Genomic DNA, 15313 nt, shown 5'->3' on the forward strand with positions numbered 1-15313 from the left:
TTCATTCATTCATTTGGCAAACATCGATAATCACTTTTGTATCAAATATCAATAATCATCCAGAGAATTGTGCTATAATTTGGTAGGTGTATGGGACATCTTGGGTAGTTTAAAATAAATCAGGAGGTGATATACAAATCATCCATTTCAAAAGTCAACCAAGAATGAAGAATAAGCCTGGCTGGGCATGGCTCAGTGGTTGAGCATCAACCTAGGACCCAGGAGACTGCGGTTCAATTTCCTGTCAGGGCACATGCCTGGGGTTGTGGGCTTGGTCCCTCCCTAGTCAGAAGCATGCAGGAGGCAGCCAATCAGTGACTCTCTCATCATTGATGTTTCTGTCTCTCTCTCCCTCTCCCTTCCTCTCTGTGACATCAATTATATATATATATATATATATATATATATATATATAATATATATATAATTTTTTTTTTTTTTTTAAAGGAGAATAACTTTTACCTGAGGCCAGGACACTCAAACTGCAGGTGGGGCTTTAGATGATAAAAAGCTAGTATAGGCCGAGTGGTTTAATGGAAAGAGCCTGGATTTGATATCAGAAAACTTAATCATATGTGGTCTGAGCCATTTATACCTTGGGAAATTCACTTCAACTTTCTGAGCCTCTGTTTCTTCATGAGTCAAATGAGCATAGTAAAACCGAAGGCGCCTGGGAGAGTAAAATGAAACGCGTGGAAGTCCCTGGCACAGGTAATGCTTTGTCAGATGGAAAGCCCAGGAAATACAGACCTGAAGAACTGTGTGTTGTGACTGGGGTATGGAAGGTGCAATGCAATTACGATTAAGAACGGAGGTCAATGTTCCCTTTTGTTTATTTGTTTTGTTTACTTGAGGTAACACTGGTTTATAACATATAAGTTTCAGGTGTAGAACATGATAATCTGACATCTGTATACACTAGAGCGTACTCACCACCAAAGGTCGAGTTTCCGTCAATCACCATACAAATGACCCCTTCCCCTTTCCGCTCTTTCCCCACCCTCTTCCCTTCTGGTAACTGCCAAGCTGTTGAGTTTGCATTGTTTTTATATTGTACAAATGAGTGAAATCCTATGGTACTTGTCTTTCTCCATCTGACTTATTTCACTTTGCACAATACTCTCAAGTTCCAACCCTGTTGTCTCCTTTGCTTTTAATGATGAAAAAACTAAGTTCAGGAAGCTTGAGTCACCTGGAGATGAAGCAGTAGCAGCAGAGCAGCCTCAGTCATGGAGAAAAGCAGGTCAGCACTGGAAAAGTCAGGGAGGCAGCAGGCCCGAGTAAGGAGGGATGGAGAAGCCTTAGTGAATATCTGGCCAGAGCTGAATGCCCAGAAATGGAAGGGGAAGCTGAGATTATCATTGAGTGAGTAAGGACAAGTATAGGGCAATGGGCTTGAGCAAACCAAAAGGATCGCAACTCTTCAGTGACTCAGGATGAACCCTGCAGGTGTAGGGTAAGGCGGCTTTTTACAAATAGACTACCGGCTCGCTGGTTAGTAAAACCTAAAGGGCAAATTTGAGTTTAATTTAATGAATTATAACTAAGCAAGAGAACAGAAACCACATATTTGTAACATCCCTGTAAGATTGGGATCTGTTAGGCTAGACCCAAGAATAAACTAAGGACAACAAAAATATATATACTTTTTAGGTTTTTTGTTTGGGTAAGAAGAACATAGAAAGGATGCCCTTGCTTGGGATAAGTGGATACGTGGAAAAACCAGAATGAATTCTCTTTTTTCTTCTCATCATGAAAAAAATAACCATTTCAACAGAAAGAATAAAATGAACTTTACAAGAGTTAATTGAACACTAAGTGAAGAACCTGTAAGAAAATATCCTAGTTCCCTAAAGCTTAACTTCTCTTGCCTAGAGAAGTTACACCTCAGCACGGAGAGTTTCTATATGTAGGACCTTCACCTAGAATCAGCACCGAAGGCTATGAACACTGAAAGACGGGAGGCGGGCAAAGGAGTTTTAAAAAAGAGCAGCTTGACTCTGGAAACCAAGATAAGGGGCTTTTCACAGATCCTGAGCAAAATTAATAAACCTATTATTAAAGTAATATCTGGGCACTTAGGAAAGGAAGAAGAAATTCAGAAGTTAATGAGAATTCACTAAGTAGTCATTTTCTTTTCTGACAATGTTGCAACACCAGCAAAGCAAACACAGTGTATAGACAAAAGCCCATCTGCTGTTTAGGGTTCTACCTGGGAGGAAGAGGTCTTTTTTTCCTAATCCCTCAGCCTGAGTAAGGATGGTGTACCTTCTTCTAATTTCCACAAAGATGCCATGCACCCATGCACATGAGATGCTACCCTAGGACAAGGAATGAAAATATGACTCAGCAACATGTGGGTCCTCATTGTCATCAACAGTACGCTAATTCAGTTTCAGCTGGCGTGGAAGGCACCTGAGAATGAGGAGTGATGACATGGCATACAGACCAAATTTACACAAGACATGAAATTGGGAGTTAGAATTACTCCATTACATCAGTGATATCCAACATGTCTACAAACTAAGAGGCCTGATTTAGCACAACAGAATTTTAATCGATTAGCATGTTAAATGCTAAACACAAATTGTAACAAGTGTAGGTTGAGAAGGTGTGTTTTGCAACAGTTGTGGAAAAGACTTTCCTGCTTGAGAGTTTTATTAAATTGTAATATAGGAGTCAGTAGGGTATTATTACTGCCATAATAGCTCCAGGATTTACTTGGGGAAATATAGTAATTAGAAGGAAGCCACTAAATATCTTTGTACTGTATGTTGTCTGTGCCTGAATTCAGCTCTTGGGATCAGATTTTCAGAGGGATAATGGCAAAGTAAACCACCTTCCAAGGGCTTTCAGAAGGGATGAGGAAAAGCTGGTGGAGTCGGTAGGTACCCAGGCAAACTGAAGCACTTTCCTGTAGAATCCAGGCTAATTGCATCCTGGAAGACTCCAGAGGGCAAAATTGCAGATCTTGCAGGCGTACTGTATGGAACACATCTCAAAGGGCGGGTGTTTATTCAGTAGATTCCCAGGTCAGTTGAAGGCAACAGGGGGCGGTAAAGGAGCACATGCCAGTGGGTACTATTGCGTCCTTTGAAGAGTTCTCAACACACTGGTTGCACGTTATGATCACCTGGGAAGAGCGTTTAAAATGATGATGCTTAAACTCTAACCCTAGAGATTCTGATTTATTGGTCTGGTACGGGGCCTCTATTAAAAAGCATTTTATCAAAGCTCCCCTGCTGATTTGATGTTCTGGGTTGAAGAATCATTGAGCTAGATGACTACTTGTTGAGAGGTTAAATCAATCAAAACGGATGCTTTTTTTCTAAAGTCTCTTCCAAATTTGAGAAGATAACTAGAAATGGACACTTATGGGTTACATACTACAACTAGGCATTTTCACAATTGTCTCTAACATTTTAATTAATACATGCAAATCCCTTAGCACAGTGTCTGGCATGAAGCACTGTAACTCTCAAATATAAGCTATAACTGTTCCATGAAGGTATTGTACCTCTGCATTACACAGGCCACCTCTAAAACATCTGGAAGTTTATGCAAATGAGTGGTTTAGCTGAGTAAACATTTCAAAAATTTAACAAAACCACTTCCTCTCAACCTGTTTGTACCGAATTTCTCTTCAAATGCAATTTTTTATTAAGAGAAGCATAAAAATCGAATGTGGCCTAATTAATGGAAACTCCTCGGTAGGTCTGGAGGTCCTCTGAACACGGGGAGTGGATGGAGGTGGCTCTTTAGAGCTCAAAGCACTTTGCAGCAAATGGAAAAACTCTCAGGTAAAACATCTTCACGTCTAAAGAGTGAAGTCCGTCTGTCACTCCTGCACTGTCTGCCTCTGGTAGGTTAACTGCGTGCTAACACCGAGGCAAGTTAGCCGAGAGGTGATGGCCTGGTTCCTATCTGACACCTCTACAGAGCCATGTTGGTGCAGTGCCTGCTTTTAAGAGAACTGACGAAACCTCTCCAAGGGAGCTGTGTGATTACCGAGGCTGCAGAGCCCAGATGGATGAGGCTCTCCTCTCCCTTTCCCCTACCCACCCACACAGCCTAGGAGATAAGACGGATGGAATTTCCTCTTGCGAGCTGCAGACATTAAATGCTCTGTTCCCGACTCTTTACCTTTGGCGATTAAAATCCATTCCGTTTGCAGGGTTCTGTGTTTCCAATTTAGCGTATGTGGTTGGTACAGTTAAGGCAAGAAGTGCTTCTAAATAGGTGGTTTTCTGCCTTCTCTCTGAGAAGAGGAAAACCGAATGCGGGAGAAAAGGGGTAACCACTTTGGAGAAGACGAGAGGAGTGGGCACCCCCCCCCCCCGTAAGGTTCTCCACGTTTCCCGGCAGGTCTTCGCCTGCATGGAAGCCTCAGCTCCTCCCCCTGTGCTCCAAAAGTATCTGTGGGTTGGGGCGATTCCGGAGTGGAACCGAAGCGTGCGGGTCATTAGAAACTCCCAGAGCACGTTAGAGCGGAGAGGCCTGGCGGGCGGGGGAGCGCGCAGGAAGGCCGCGCGCAACCGCGAGCCGCGCGCCCCGGGAGGGGAGGAGCGCGAAGCCGGCGGCCCGAGGTCGGGGTCCGGCAGGGGGAGGGGGTCCCCACTTCCCCCTCCCCGTCCTCGCCTCCGCGGGCTCCGGTGACGTTGCGGTTTCCTCCTCCCTCCGGCTGAGCCCGGGCGCCCGCCGCGCCCCGCCCTCCTCCGGGTTCGCCCACACCCCGCCCGCCCCCGCCCGCCCGACTCGGAGAAGCGCCACCCAAGGCTGCAGCGGCGCATCCCGCGGCGCGGCGCCCACCAGCACGGATGGCGCGGCGGGCGCGCCGAGGGCTTGGCTCCGGGGGCGCCGCGCGCCCTGGAGGGAGGGGCGCCGGGAAGGGGCTCTGGCGCTGAGCCGAGGCTGCGGAGGCGACGCCCGAGGGGACGAAGCCGCGGCGGGGAGCGGTGAGCCGAGGGGCGCGGGCGCGGGCGCGGGCGCGGGCGGGGCGGGCGGGGCGGGCGGGGGCGCCGCTCTGGGCCCCGCGCGGCGCAGCTTTCTTCCCGGGTCGCGGGCGGGCGGGCGGCGGGAGGCGCGGAGCCACGTCTCCAGCCGGGCGCCTCGCGCGGTGGGCTGCTCGCCCGGGCCCTGCGCGGCGGTGCCTGGAGGGTGCGCGCGACCTGGAGCCCGAGCCGTGGGCTTGGCGGGGCAGCCTCGGGGCCAGCCGTTCGCCCCTTACCACCTCCGGAGCGCCCAGCGCAGAGCCCGGCCCACGGTAAGAGCCGGGAGTTGCTTTCTGGGCGTCGGGTCTGGCCCAGCGGTTTCCCGGACTGTCCGCGGGCTCGGGCATCCCTCTGGCTGGATGGGTGGCACAGCCTCTCGTGTCCTTTCCCTGCATCTCCCCGCACATCGGGCTGATGGGTCCCGAGTGCAGATCCTGGCGCTGGCAGCCGGCCTCTGCGGCCGCGGGAGCCGGGGAAGCGCGGCGTCCCCCGGACGCTGGATTCCAGCGCCCGAGGCTCGGCTGACACTCGGAGAAATTGCTGGTAAACCTCACCCCAGGCAGCCCCTGCCGGGGGACGCTCGACTCGCAGGCGGGGAAGCTCTGTAAGCAATGCCACATGGGCTCAGGGTCCTCGCGGCCGGAATCCGAGCTCAGTTTGTGACCCGAGAACTTGCTCGTTTGATGGGGCGGCTGGCACGGAGGGCTGAAACCGAATCCCTTGCCTAGAAGCAGGGAGCGCACCTCATGTACCGGGAATGCCTTAGGTCAGGAAATGACACTTCTAGTTTCTAGGGATCTTCGTGTAATAAAATGATTAAAAAATTTTTTTTCGTTAGTCATGGCTTAGAAAGTCATGGTTTAGTTAATGTTATATTAAATTGGAGAATTGACATTTTCAGGTAGAAATAGTTTCAAAACCGTTTTTAAACTATTTTTCACATTATAGAATTTAATCTTCCAGAAATTACCTTTTCCTCAGTTTTTTGGACTTCTCAGTAAATTATAACCTGTGAAATGAAATATGTGTAATATTTTGTAGAATATTCAGACAGTACTACTAAAATTGGATCACAAAAATGTGTGTAATATGCATGGAAGAAATAAAATAAGGGATTATCAATCTGAATATTTGCCTATTGTGTGCTACTATTTTCTTTTAAAGTCATCAAACAGATACAAGTCCTTTTATGCAGTGTGTTCTAGTTAAAATGGAGAAAGGATTGAATTTGATGCCTCCATCGTTTAGTCACCCATCTGTGTGGCTTCAGCAAAAAGCACGAGACGGTGCTGGTCACTTAGGAGCCATTTGGAGGTATGTGAGAAACTGCCCTAGCTCTCCTGGAGCTGCTGATGTAGAAAGGCAGAAAACCTAAGTCCACCTTGGAGAGCTGGAGCTTGCGAAGCATCATTTTTCATTGATTGGTATATGTCAGATCACTTTCATTGTTTTAGTTCAATAAAAACAGTGACCTACAAAGTACAGTTTTACATTCAGGTTAAGAAATATTGATAGTACAGACCTAGCTGATTTGGCTCAGTGGTTAGAGTGTCGTTCCACTGACTGGAGGGTCCAGGGTTCGATTCTGACCAAGAGCACGTACCTCAGTTACAGGCTCGATCTCTACCCTGGTGGGGGCACTGCAGGAGGCAACCAATCAATGACACATTGATGTTTCTCTCTCTCTCCCTCCCACTCTGAAAAGCAATGGAAAAAATATCCTCAGGTAGGATTAAATATATATATATATATATATATATATATATATATATATATATATATATTGATAGGATAGTCACCAAGTAAGAGAATTCACAAAACAACAACAACAAAAAACTTGGACAAAGAGAAAGGCAACAGAACACACTATAGATAGGCCTTTGCCACTGAAGAAATTATTAGGACTTTACCAGTTCTGCTGGGTAGACACTGTTTAAGGTTCCTCCCTCTGAGGCTAGGGTCCAGGTGGTAAAACACCCTCTACTAAGTCAGATTGGCCACATAAGGTCAGGACGATCATAGTGACTAACATTTGTGTGTGCATCTACTTCTGTACTTACAAAATTAGTCTACAATTTAGTTTGCACAGGTTTTTAATGAGACCTGTGGTCTTCCCAGTGGCGTATCTGACAGTGCTCCTTGAGAGGACCTGGTGGTTGCCCAGGAGGTGACGTTCTTCCCAGATGCTTCTCTGCCTTTCCCAATGCCTCATTGTAAAGAAATTTTTAATCTCTGAAAGGTGTTCTGAATCATAGGTGAAATTGCTTTCTGCAACTAAACAATAAAATATTTATACATTCCTTAATGTTATCTTTGGTAGATTATTTTGGTATTTATTTCTACTGCCTTGGGTCATGCTGTTGCATGAAAGACGTTACGTGATTCCCTTTCAGCATTATGATTTCAACAAATGATTGGAGAGGAATAAAGGAAGATAAAATATTTAAATCTGGGTTTTAATTATATCAGTAATCTTTGTTTCCAAAAGGAGTAAAGAAATGAATAGTAAAAGACTAACATTTTGTAGCTGCAGCATGTATTGTGCAGCACTTAACCACTGGCATGCTCGAGTCCTAAATACGTAGAGCAAACACTTGTCCTTTTTTGCCACCCCAGTAACAGGAGAGATACTGTCTTTATCCTGCGATGTGTGTGTGGCAGGCTTTTGAGGAGAGCTGAACCTGTGGTCGAGGCAACATCATCTAGTGGATGCTGTTTTTCCATTTGCTGAGAGGGGCTGGATCTTTACTTTTCTGCAAGGAGGGGAAGGCACCTGATGAGATTGGATGGCCAGCAACCTTCTGAAAGGAAGTGGCCAAGCAGAGGAACGGCCAAGACCGTTCTTACTGATGCCTTAGGGTTTTCATCTTGGACTTATGTTCCCTTCCCCTGTAGTGCTGTGTAGAATAAAACTGCTTTTGGGGGTCACCAGATCACCAGCAGATGTGTGGATGGCACAGTAAAATCCTCTAAACCAAGAGTCAGTCACCAACATGGGAATTCGGAAAGTGTATAAACCCAGAGTACCAAAAGGAGAAATTAATTTCCCCGTGAAGTTCATGGAGTGAGTGAGTAGCAGAATGGGAAGTAGAGATTAAAATCAGGTATTCTTGAGGCACTGATCCATTTGGCGATAGCCGTGATTAGAAATGGGTGAATTTCAAGCAGTCTTCCCAACTCTAGTTTCCAATTCTAGTAGAGAATCCCCTCTTAAAAATTAAACTTTGATTAAGTGGATACTATTTTAATGGAAATAATTGTGGGATTTTTTTAAGAAACTGTTTCTAGATATATTAGTAAATAACTGTAGTCCCAAGTTCTGACCCATCTAAATTTAGTGTTTCACAACTTCTAGTTATGCGTAGAAGAGTGGTTCGGTTAGCTGATGGCAGAGAAGTGTTTCAGAAGAGAATCAAAGTATTGTGGATTGGGTTTAAAAAGGGGCCATAGGATGAATAAACTCTTCCTTACAAATTTATATGCGTTTAGATAGTAGAAGGAAAGAAAAAGTCCCTCATGGATCTGTACAGCTACAAGACTACTTGCGTTTTAAAATTTCCTGACACTTTTTAATTTTTTTTTTATAATTCTAATATTTTCATGTTTTAGCCTAGTGAAAATGGAGAGTGATGTAGAGCAGGTGTCTTCTCTTTTTAGGGATGGGGAAATGGAAATACTGTGAAAAGCAATTCATTTATCATCTTACAAGTAATTCGTGGCCTATCTTAAATATGAGACGAACCTAAATTGCACGTTTAATTCTCCTTTTCAGACTTTATGATTCCAAATTTATGTTATTAAAGACTCTTGCATTTTATTTTCCTGCAGATCTAGTTTATTATCCATTTTAATAGTACTGTCCATGAGCTGTCAGCTCCCTGGAATGCTCATGTGCTTCTCAGGCTTCTGTAAGCTGGCATTTACAGACCACTCCCCACAGCTCCCCCCTCTTCCACTCTGTATCTCTTCTCTGCCTCATAAGGATTCCATTGTGGGGCCTCTTCTAATTCCTGCAGAGCCTTGGGCTCATCACTCAGTTCTCATTAGCTGGCCTCAGGTCTTTGGGTGCCTTACCAGTGTGTTGCTTACTTCCGCCGATCTAGACAGGCTCCAGCCTGTTGAGGGTGGAGATTCCAGATCATCTTTCAAATGCCCAGAAGACTATAAACCTGCAGGAGGCCGAGTGTTCAGAGAGATGGTTGGAGATCACAGAGAAGAAAAGGGATTTGGAAAGAGAAAAAAAGATTGTTGAGGCCATGTGTTTATTTCGTGAATGCAATAGTTTGTTCAGTCCTTAATTCAGAATAACACCATGAATTTTAATGTGCATAAAGATTGCCACTGGATTTCTGTTTGTTTCAACTCTCTGAAGATAGTCCATAAACATGATTTTGGTTAGTGTTGTTATTAAATGTTTTTAAATAATTCCTGAAAGAACAGAATTTGCCTCTTCAGTAATGCTTTAGAAGCTGTAAAGATACTGATAATAAACATGACTTACTTAGTTATAAATATTAGGTAAGTATAGCCTTGTTCTAAAAATTATAACAAAAGACATATGCAGTTAAGTCTCAATTACACATATGTGACAGATTCATTGTAGGTTATTTGTGTCCACCTGCTTTTCCTAGACAGGGTCAGAGTGAGTTTGCAACTGAGCGTATGTGTCTCCATGCCAAAAAAATTTTTGGTATCATTTATAGAATTAATAGTGCCTCTTTTCTCCCCAGTTAATGTGAAAAATAACAGGACAATCATAGCAAAATTCCCTGTGTGTGTTTAAATTAATGTCCAGGCTTTTGTCCTAGAAACTGAATGGGTCCACAGTTGTTAAAAAAGCTGCCATTTAAATCTTTCCACTTGAATCATTTGTCGCACACGCAGATGCAGAGTTGTAAATGTGTATTTGTCGATTAAATCAAGGCTTTTGTATTTTTCTCATGTGTAACAAACTTAGCTGCTAAGCAACAGGCATTTAATACATGCAGATGTTATACCACAACAAAGTTGAATCAGCATTTCATAACTCTTAAAAGGGATTTGTAAAGGAAATCGGCTCACCAAGCTTGTGGGTCTATAATATTTTTATTGATGACGTGGGCAGGCAATATACTGACTTACTGTGGAATCTAATGGCGATTGCAAGAAAAATGAGGATATTTGTCAGCAATTCCTGAAGTGGGAGGTAACAACATTAGGTTGCTTATGTAAACTTTGTTGTAAAATGTGATCTGCCTATTATGTTGTGAATCTGGTAGAGATTATTCATTTAAAGAAATAACAGACTACAAATTGACACTTTGATTTCGAGTAGTGCTTTAGATTGCAGTATTGAAAGAGTTACTGCATTTCTAAAGTTAGCTTACATCCAGAAAGTTGCGTCAGTGACAAGAAACTCAAGAAGTGCATGATAAAGATCACCAAGCAGTTTGAACATGTTTCATGCCAAGGTGCACTCAACACCCTGCCACGTGGGGTAGAGCAGTAGTGAAGATCAGGATGGCCTGACTGCAGGACAGTGCTGCTTAACTTCTTTACAGCTCTTACTGCAAATTACTTGAAACTGGCCTATGTTTGTTGTTTGACTATACCTGAGGACAGATTGTAAGCAGTGGACTTCTAAAATTTCACAAATTCCGGTAAGGAACTTTTCTTGGGGCCTTTGCAGTTTAATGATGTCATTGCAGGAGGCACAAATGGGGCCAGGCTCACCCAGCCTGTGGATAATCAGGCATGGGCCAGCTGGATTTTGGAGTCACCTGCAGTGTTTACACTTCTCCCATGGGGGGTGGGGGGGCTGACAGGAAAGAAAAAGTAGTCTGAAATGGGATGTTGAACAGCTGTTTTCCATCTTCCCTGTAGAAAAAGGAGAGGAAATCAACTTACAGCAAGCATCAAGAGGGATTTATGCCAAATCCAGGGAAGTTTTCCTGAATGTTTTAACCTTTAGAATAGATTTCTGATGGAGGCCTTTGAGCTCGTCTCTGTTTAGAAAGGTTTAAGTGAGGTGGTCCTGAGGGGTGTTAAGCATTTGTCTCAGGGGTTCTAATTTTATGACTTCTCATCTGATTTGAAAATCTTAGAAATTAAAAATGATTTAATTACAGATGACCCTTGAACAACACAGGTTTGAATTGCTCCAGTCCACTTATATGCAGATAAATACATACAGTGCTGTAAATGTATTTTCTTCATGATTTTTAAAATAAGATTTTCCCGCTAGCTTACTTACATATTGTAAGAATACAGCATGTAAAACACATACAGACTATGTGTTAGTCAACTGTTTATGTTATCAGTAAGGCTTCCAGTCAACAGTAGGCTATTAGTAAAGTTTTTGGAGAGTCAAAAGTTGTACACAGATATTCAGCTGTGTGGGGTTGGGGAGGGTTGGTGTGTGTTGCTCAAGGGTCAACTGTATTGTGAATGCAGAAGAAACAGTTTTAGTGTCTGGAATACAAGTTGCCTTGACAGTTTCTACTTAGCAGTTTTGTTAGTACAAAATATTGGCTAACTGGTTAAGTATTGATCATATATAAGATTTCTTTAATTTTTCATGTAGGTACACATTACAACAGCTGAAAAATCCTCTATGCTTAATCTATTTTTATCTCAAATAGGCCACTTTTCTTCACACTTCTTTTTTATTCTAGAAAATATTTAAAAAAGGTTTTGGTACCAGACTGTGGTGTTCCATATGGACTTCCAGTAATATCCTGTATGTTTCTCTGATCCATTTTTTATAGTAAATCTAAACTGGCACCAGTGGCCACATGAACGTCTGTACGTACCATTCATCAGTTATGTGGTCAAAATACACAGGTTGCCCATGTTAGAAAGAGTCTGGAAACTTCTCTCAAGTACCAAACTTCTTGTAGCAGTATTTATGGTTAAAAATAATAATGATATTTATAGAAACAATGTGAGCTTTGTTTCATTTTTGTTTAGGAAGATAGAATCTCCAGTAGAATTGATTCTGTGATTTCCGGCCAGTGGTTCTGTTTTTTTCTCAATATTAAAATTAGGCAGTACTTAAGATTTAATTATCTTAAAAGAGGGTTCATTTTGACGAGCAAACGGTGTTTGAAAATGCACTCTCAGCCAGTACTGAGTCAGTGGGCTTGGAGGATGCCAAAAAGTTAAGCCCAACAGTCAATGTCTTAGGCAGTTGGAATTAAGTGTTTCAACTTAGTTTTACAGCCTATAGTTATAAAGTAGTTTTGAAATGCTTTTCAAAATTACCTTTCTCAAAGGAAACCAATTCTTGGGAGGACTGTAAGAGCTGCAGGGTTATCTTAGGTAAGAGTGTCTTTTGCTGGTCCCTTGAGCCGTGAGGTTAATTTCTTCTTTTCTTCCTCTTTTTATTTATTTTTATTGATTTTAGAGAGAGAGAAAAAGAGAGAAACAGCTATTTGTTGTTCCATTTATTTATGCATTCACTGGTTGATTATTTTTTAAAAAGTATGTTTTATTGATTTTAGAGAGAGAAAGGGAGAGAGAGAAATATCGATGTCAGAGAGAAACATTGATCAGGTGCCCCTACCGGGGATCAAGCCCTAACCTGGGCACGTGCCCTGGCCAGGAATCAAACCAGTGACCTTTTGGTGCACTGGACCATGTTCAACCAACTGAGCCATTCCCGCGAGGCCTATTGGTTGATTCTTGTATGTGGCCTGAATGAGGATTGAACCCATAACCTTGGTGTATTGAAATGATGCTCTAGCCAACTGAGTTACCTGGCCGGGCTCTTCCTCTTTCTTTATTGTAAATCACCTACAGGTTAGACCCTGTTGGTTCTAAGGAGAACCCAGGATAACTGGAGAGTGAAATAAGAACCCACCTGCTGCTGTTGTGCAGTAGTTCCCTTTCCCCTTTCCCAAACACTCGTGTGAAATTTTAAGATCCACCTTTTTTCCCTAAGGAAACCAATATATCAAATTGGATTCCTCCTCTTAACGATGTGCTATGATAGGGTTCCAAGATTTTCACCATTAAAATTTTTAGACTTTTGTGACTTGCATAGAATTCTGTATAAAACTCAGATTAACAAGTGGTATTTGAGTATCTGCTGTGGGAATTTGGGAACTTTCAAAATTCAATTTCACCTCTCCTTGTTAAATTTCGTCTTGCAAGTTTTAGGTTAAGTTGGCCCACTTCCATTATCTCTTTCTTGAGGAAGAAATATGTGGCAGTATTTATTCTACTAAATTGTCATAAAATGATAAATCCTGTGCCTACCGAAGTTGAGATGAGTGAGCAGTACTAGGTCAGTTACATAACAGACCCTTCTTCATGTGCTTACACCTTTTTTTCTTGGTGAAGCCACTGAAGTTTGGTTCAATGATTGCAGGTTTTAGAAAAGATAAATCTGAGTTACTTGGCAATGAATGCTTTGATATATCACTCTTTCCAATGTACTTTTGAACCTGGAGAGTCAGATGAAAGAATGTTATACTTCAGCGATAGAAATACTGAAAGGATTTAGTCATTCAGCAAGAATTTGCCAGGTACTTCTATGTTTGAGGGGATAGTTGGGTGGAGGTGAAGAGGGGAGGCATGCAAAATAAATTTGACATAGTTTCTAGCCTCGGGGAAGCAATAAAACTTGGTCGGAGAAATAACTGAGCATGAATCTTTGTGAGAACAATTAAGTGCTGAACAGACACAAATGCATGCAGTGGAATTGCAGGCAGGAAGAGATCTGTAAGGGTTACATGGGGACAGAATACTCAACTAGGAGGGGAGAATGAACTGGCTCTCAGAGGATTTTATGCCAAAAAGGGAGGAGGGGAAACTTTGCAAGGAGGGCACATGCACAGGAAGGGGAGTGAGCAGCAAAGTGGGGCGGCTGCCGGCTCAAGGGGAGCTTCTTAGAAAAATCATGGAAATTCACTTATCCTTTTCTGACATTCCCTTTCCTTTCTTCCTTCCCTTTCTCACATATTCTTTCATCATTTTCCACAAATATGTATTGCATGTAATCAGTGGTGCTTGACACTATAGGAGAAAAAGACTGAAACCCTTGCCTCCCAGCAGCTTGTACCTGAGTGAGGGAGCTCTGCCGCATCGAATCCCTTTTAAGTCCTGAGAGGACTGAAACAACGTGAGAAAGGAAGGTAACACATACCTTCAAATAACTTGGTGTACCTGTGACTCGTACTAAATGCATACATCAGTAGAGACAATTAAAACTATAAATATTCTCCCTGATGCCCTCTTAAAGCCCAGGTCAGGTACTACATCATCAGTATATCCCTTCTCTATTCCAGCCAGAAGCGTTAGGGGGCGTACATTCCAGTAGTACTTTGTCATTCTCATGCAAACTTCCTTCCTTTTATGTTAGAGGCTTGTGTAAGTATATTACTTCTTCTGTCATCTTATGATGTAAGCAGCTTCTTGGCTGCCTCAGCCCTGGCTTCCCAGAGGAGGCTGAGTAACGCATCCGTGGGGCAGCAGGGAGACCAGGCCACTAACGGGTGGATGGGGTTGCCGGGGGGGCTTTATAAAGAACCTGTTCTTTGAGAAAGGTAAGAGGTTGGGTGTGGAGCAGCTAGAGGGAACCCATGAAAGAGAAACAGTGGGAATAAAGGACAGGAATGTGAGTGGTGATCAAGCGACGGTGAGCAGGTCGGTGGGAAGGGAGAGTGTGTGCAGAGAAGAAATGAGTAATGATATTGAAAGGTCGGCCTGAGCTAGGCTGTGGAAGCTCTTGGCAGAGAAAGTTGCTCATTTTGCTGCAGGAAGTAGAGGCTCTTGAGTATCAAAGTGATATGACGATGGTGATTTATTTAATTTGTAAGGAACTTTATGGTTTACAAAGAGTTATTTTATGGGTAGTATTGGCACACTGCCTAGGTGCATATCTTGGCTCCTTCACGTTCTCTGTCACCTTGGGCAGCACTTAATCTGTCTGTGCCTCAGTTTCCTCAGCTGTGAAAAAGGCATATATTATTAATACCTGCGTTGTAGGGCTATGGTTGAAGTTTAAGTGAGTTAACCCATGTGACATACTTAGCATAGTTCCTGGCACTTGGTAAACATTATAAACTTATGGGGGAGGCGAAAGTGGCTGGATTCTGGATGTACTTGAGGATAGAGGCAACAGAATGTGCTGATGGTTTGGAAATGGAGACGGGGGGGGGGGGGGGCAGTTTGGGCCTGACTTGCTGGCAGGATGGTTGCCAGTAACTGAAATGGGGAAGTCTAAGAAGGCAGTGCCTGCGTCTTCGGGTTAATTACATCTGTGTATCATTGTTTTACAAACCAAATCTGTGGTATTCTGAGTTTTGATTATGATTCATAGGAGGACGTTTGGAAAGTAC

At 43.3% G+C, this 15313-nt stretch overlaps 1 protein-coding gene across 3 annotated transcripts in view; it reads left to right on the plus strand.

Moving 5' to 3' along the window:
- DSE (dermatan sulfate epimerase) overlaps positions 1-15313 on the plus strand; it is a 90495-nt gene that overhangs the window by 34207 nt on the left and 40975 nt on the right. The window contains exon 1 of one of the 3 annotated variants that reach the window (XM_087817572.1): positions 4890-4955. The exons of the other annotated variants lie outside the window; for them this stretch is intronic. The gene's annotated coding sequence lies outside the window, so the exon portion shown is untranslated. Of the gene's footprint in view, positions 1-4889; positions 4956-15313 lie in introns of those variants that run through there. 3 annotated transcript variants of the gene reach the window in all.

Source organism: Miniopterus natalensis, chromosome 5 (genome assembly GCF_054644295.1).
Source record: "Miniopterus natalensis isolate mMinNat1 chromosome 5, mMinNat1.hap1, whole genome shotgun sequence".
Lineage (NCBI taxonomy): Eukaryota > Metazoa > Chordata > Mammalia > Chiroptera > Miniopteridae > Miniopterus > Miniopterus natalensis.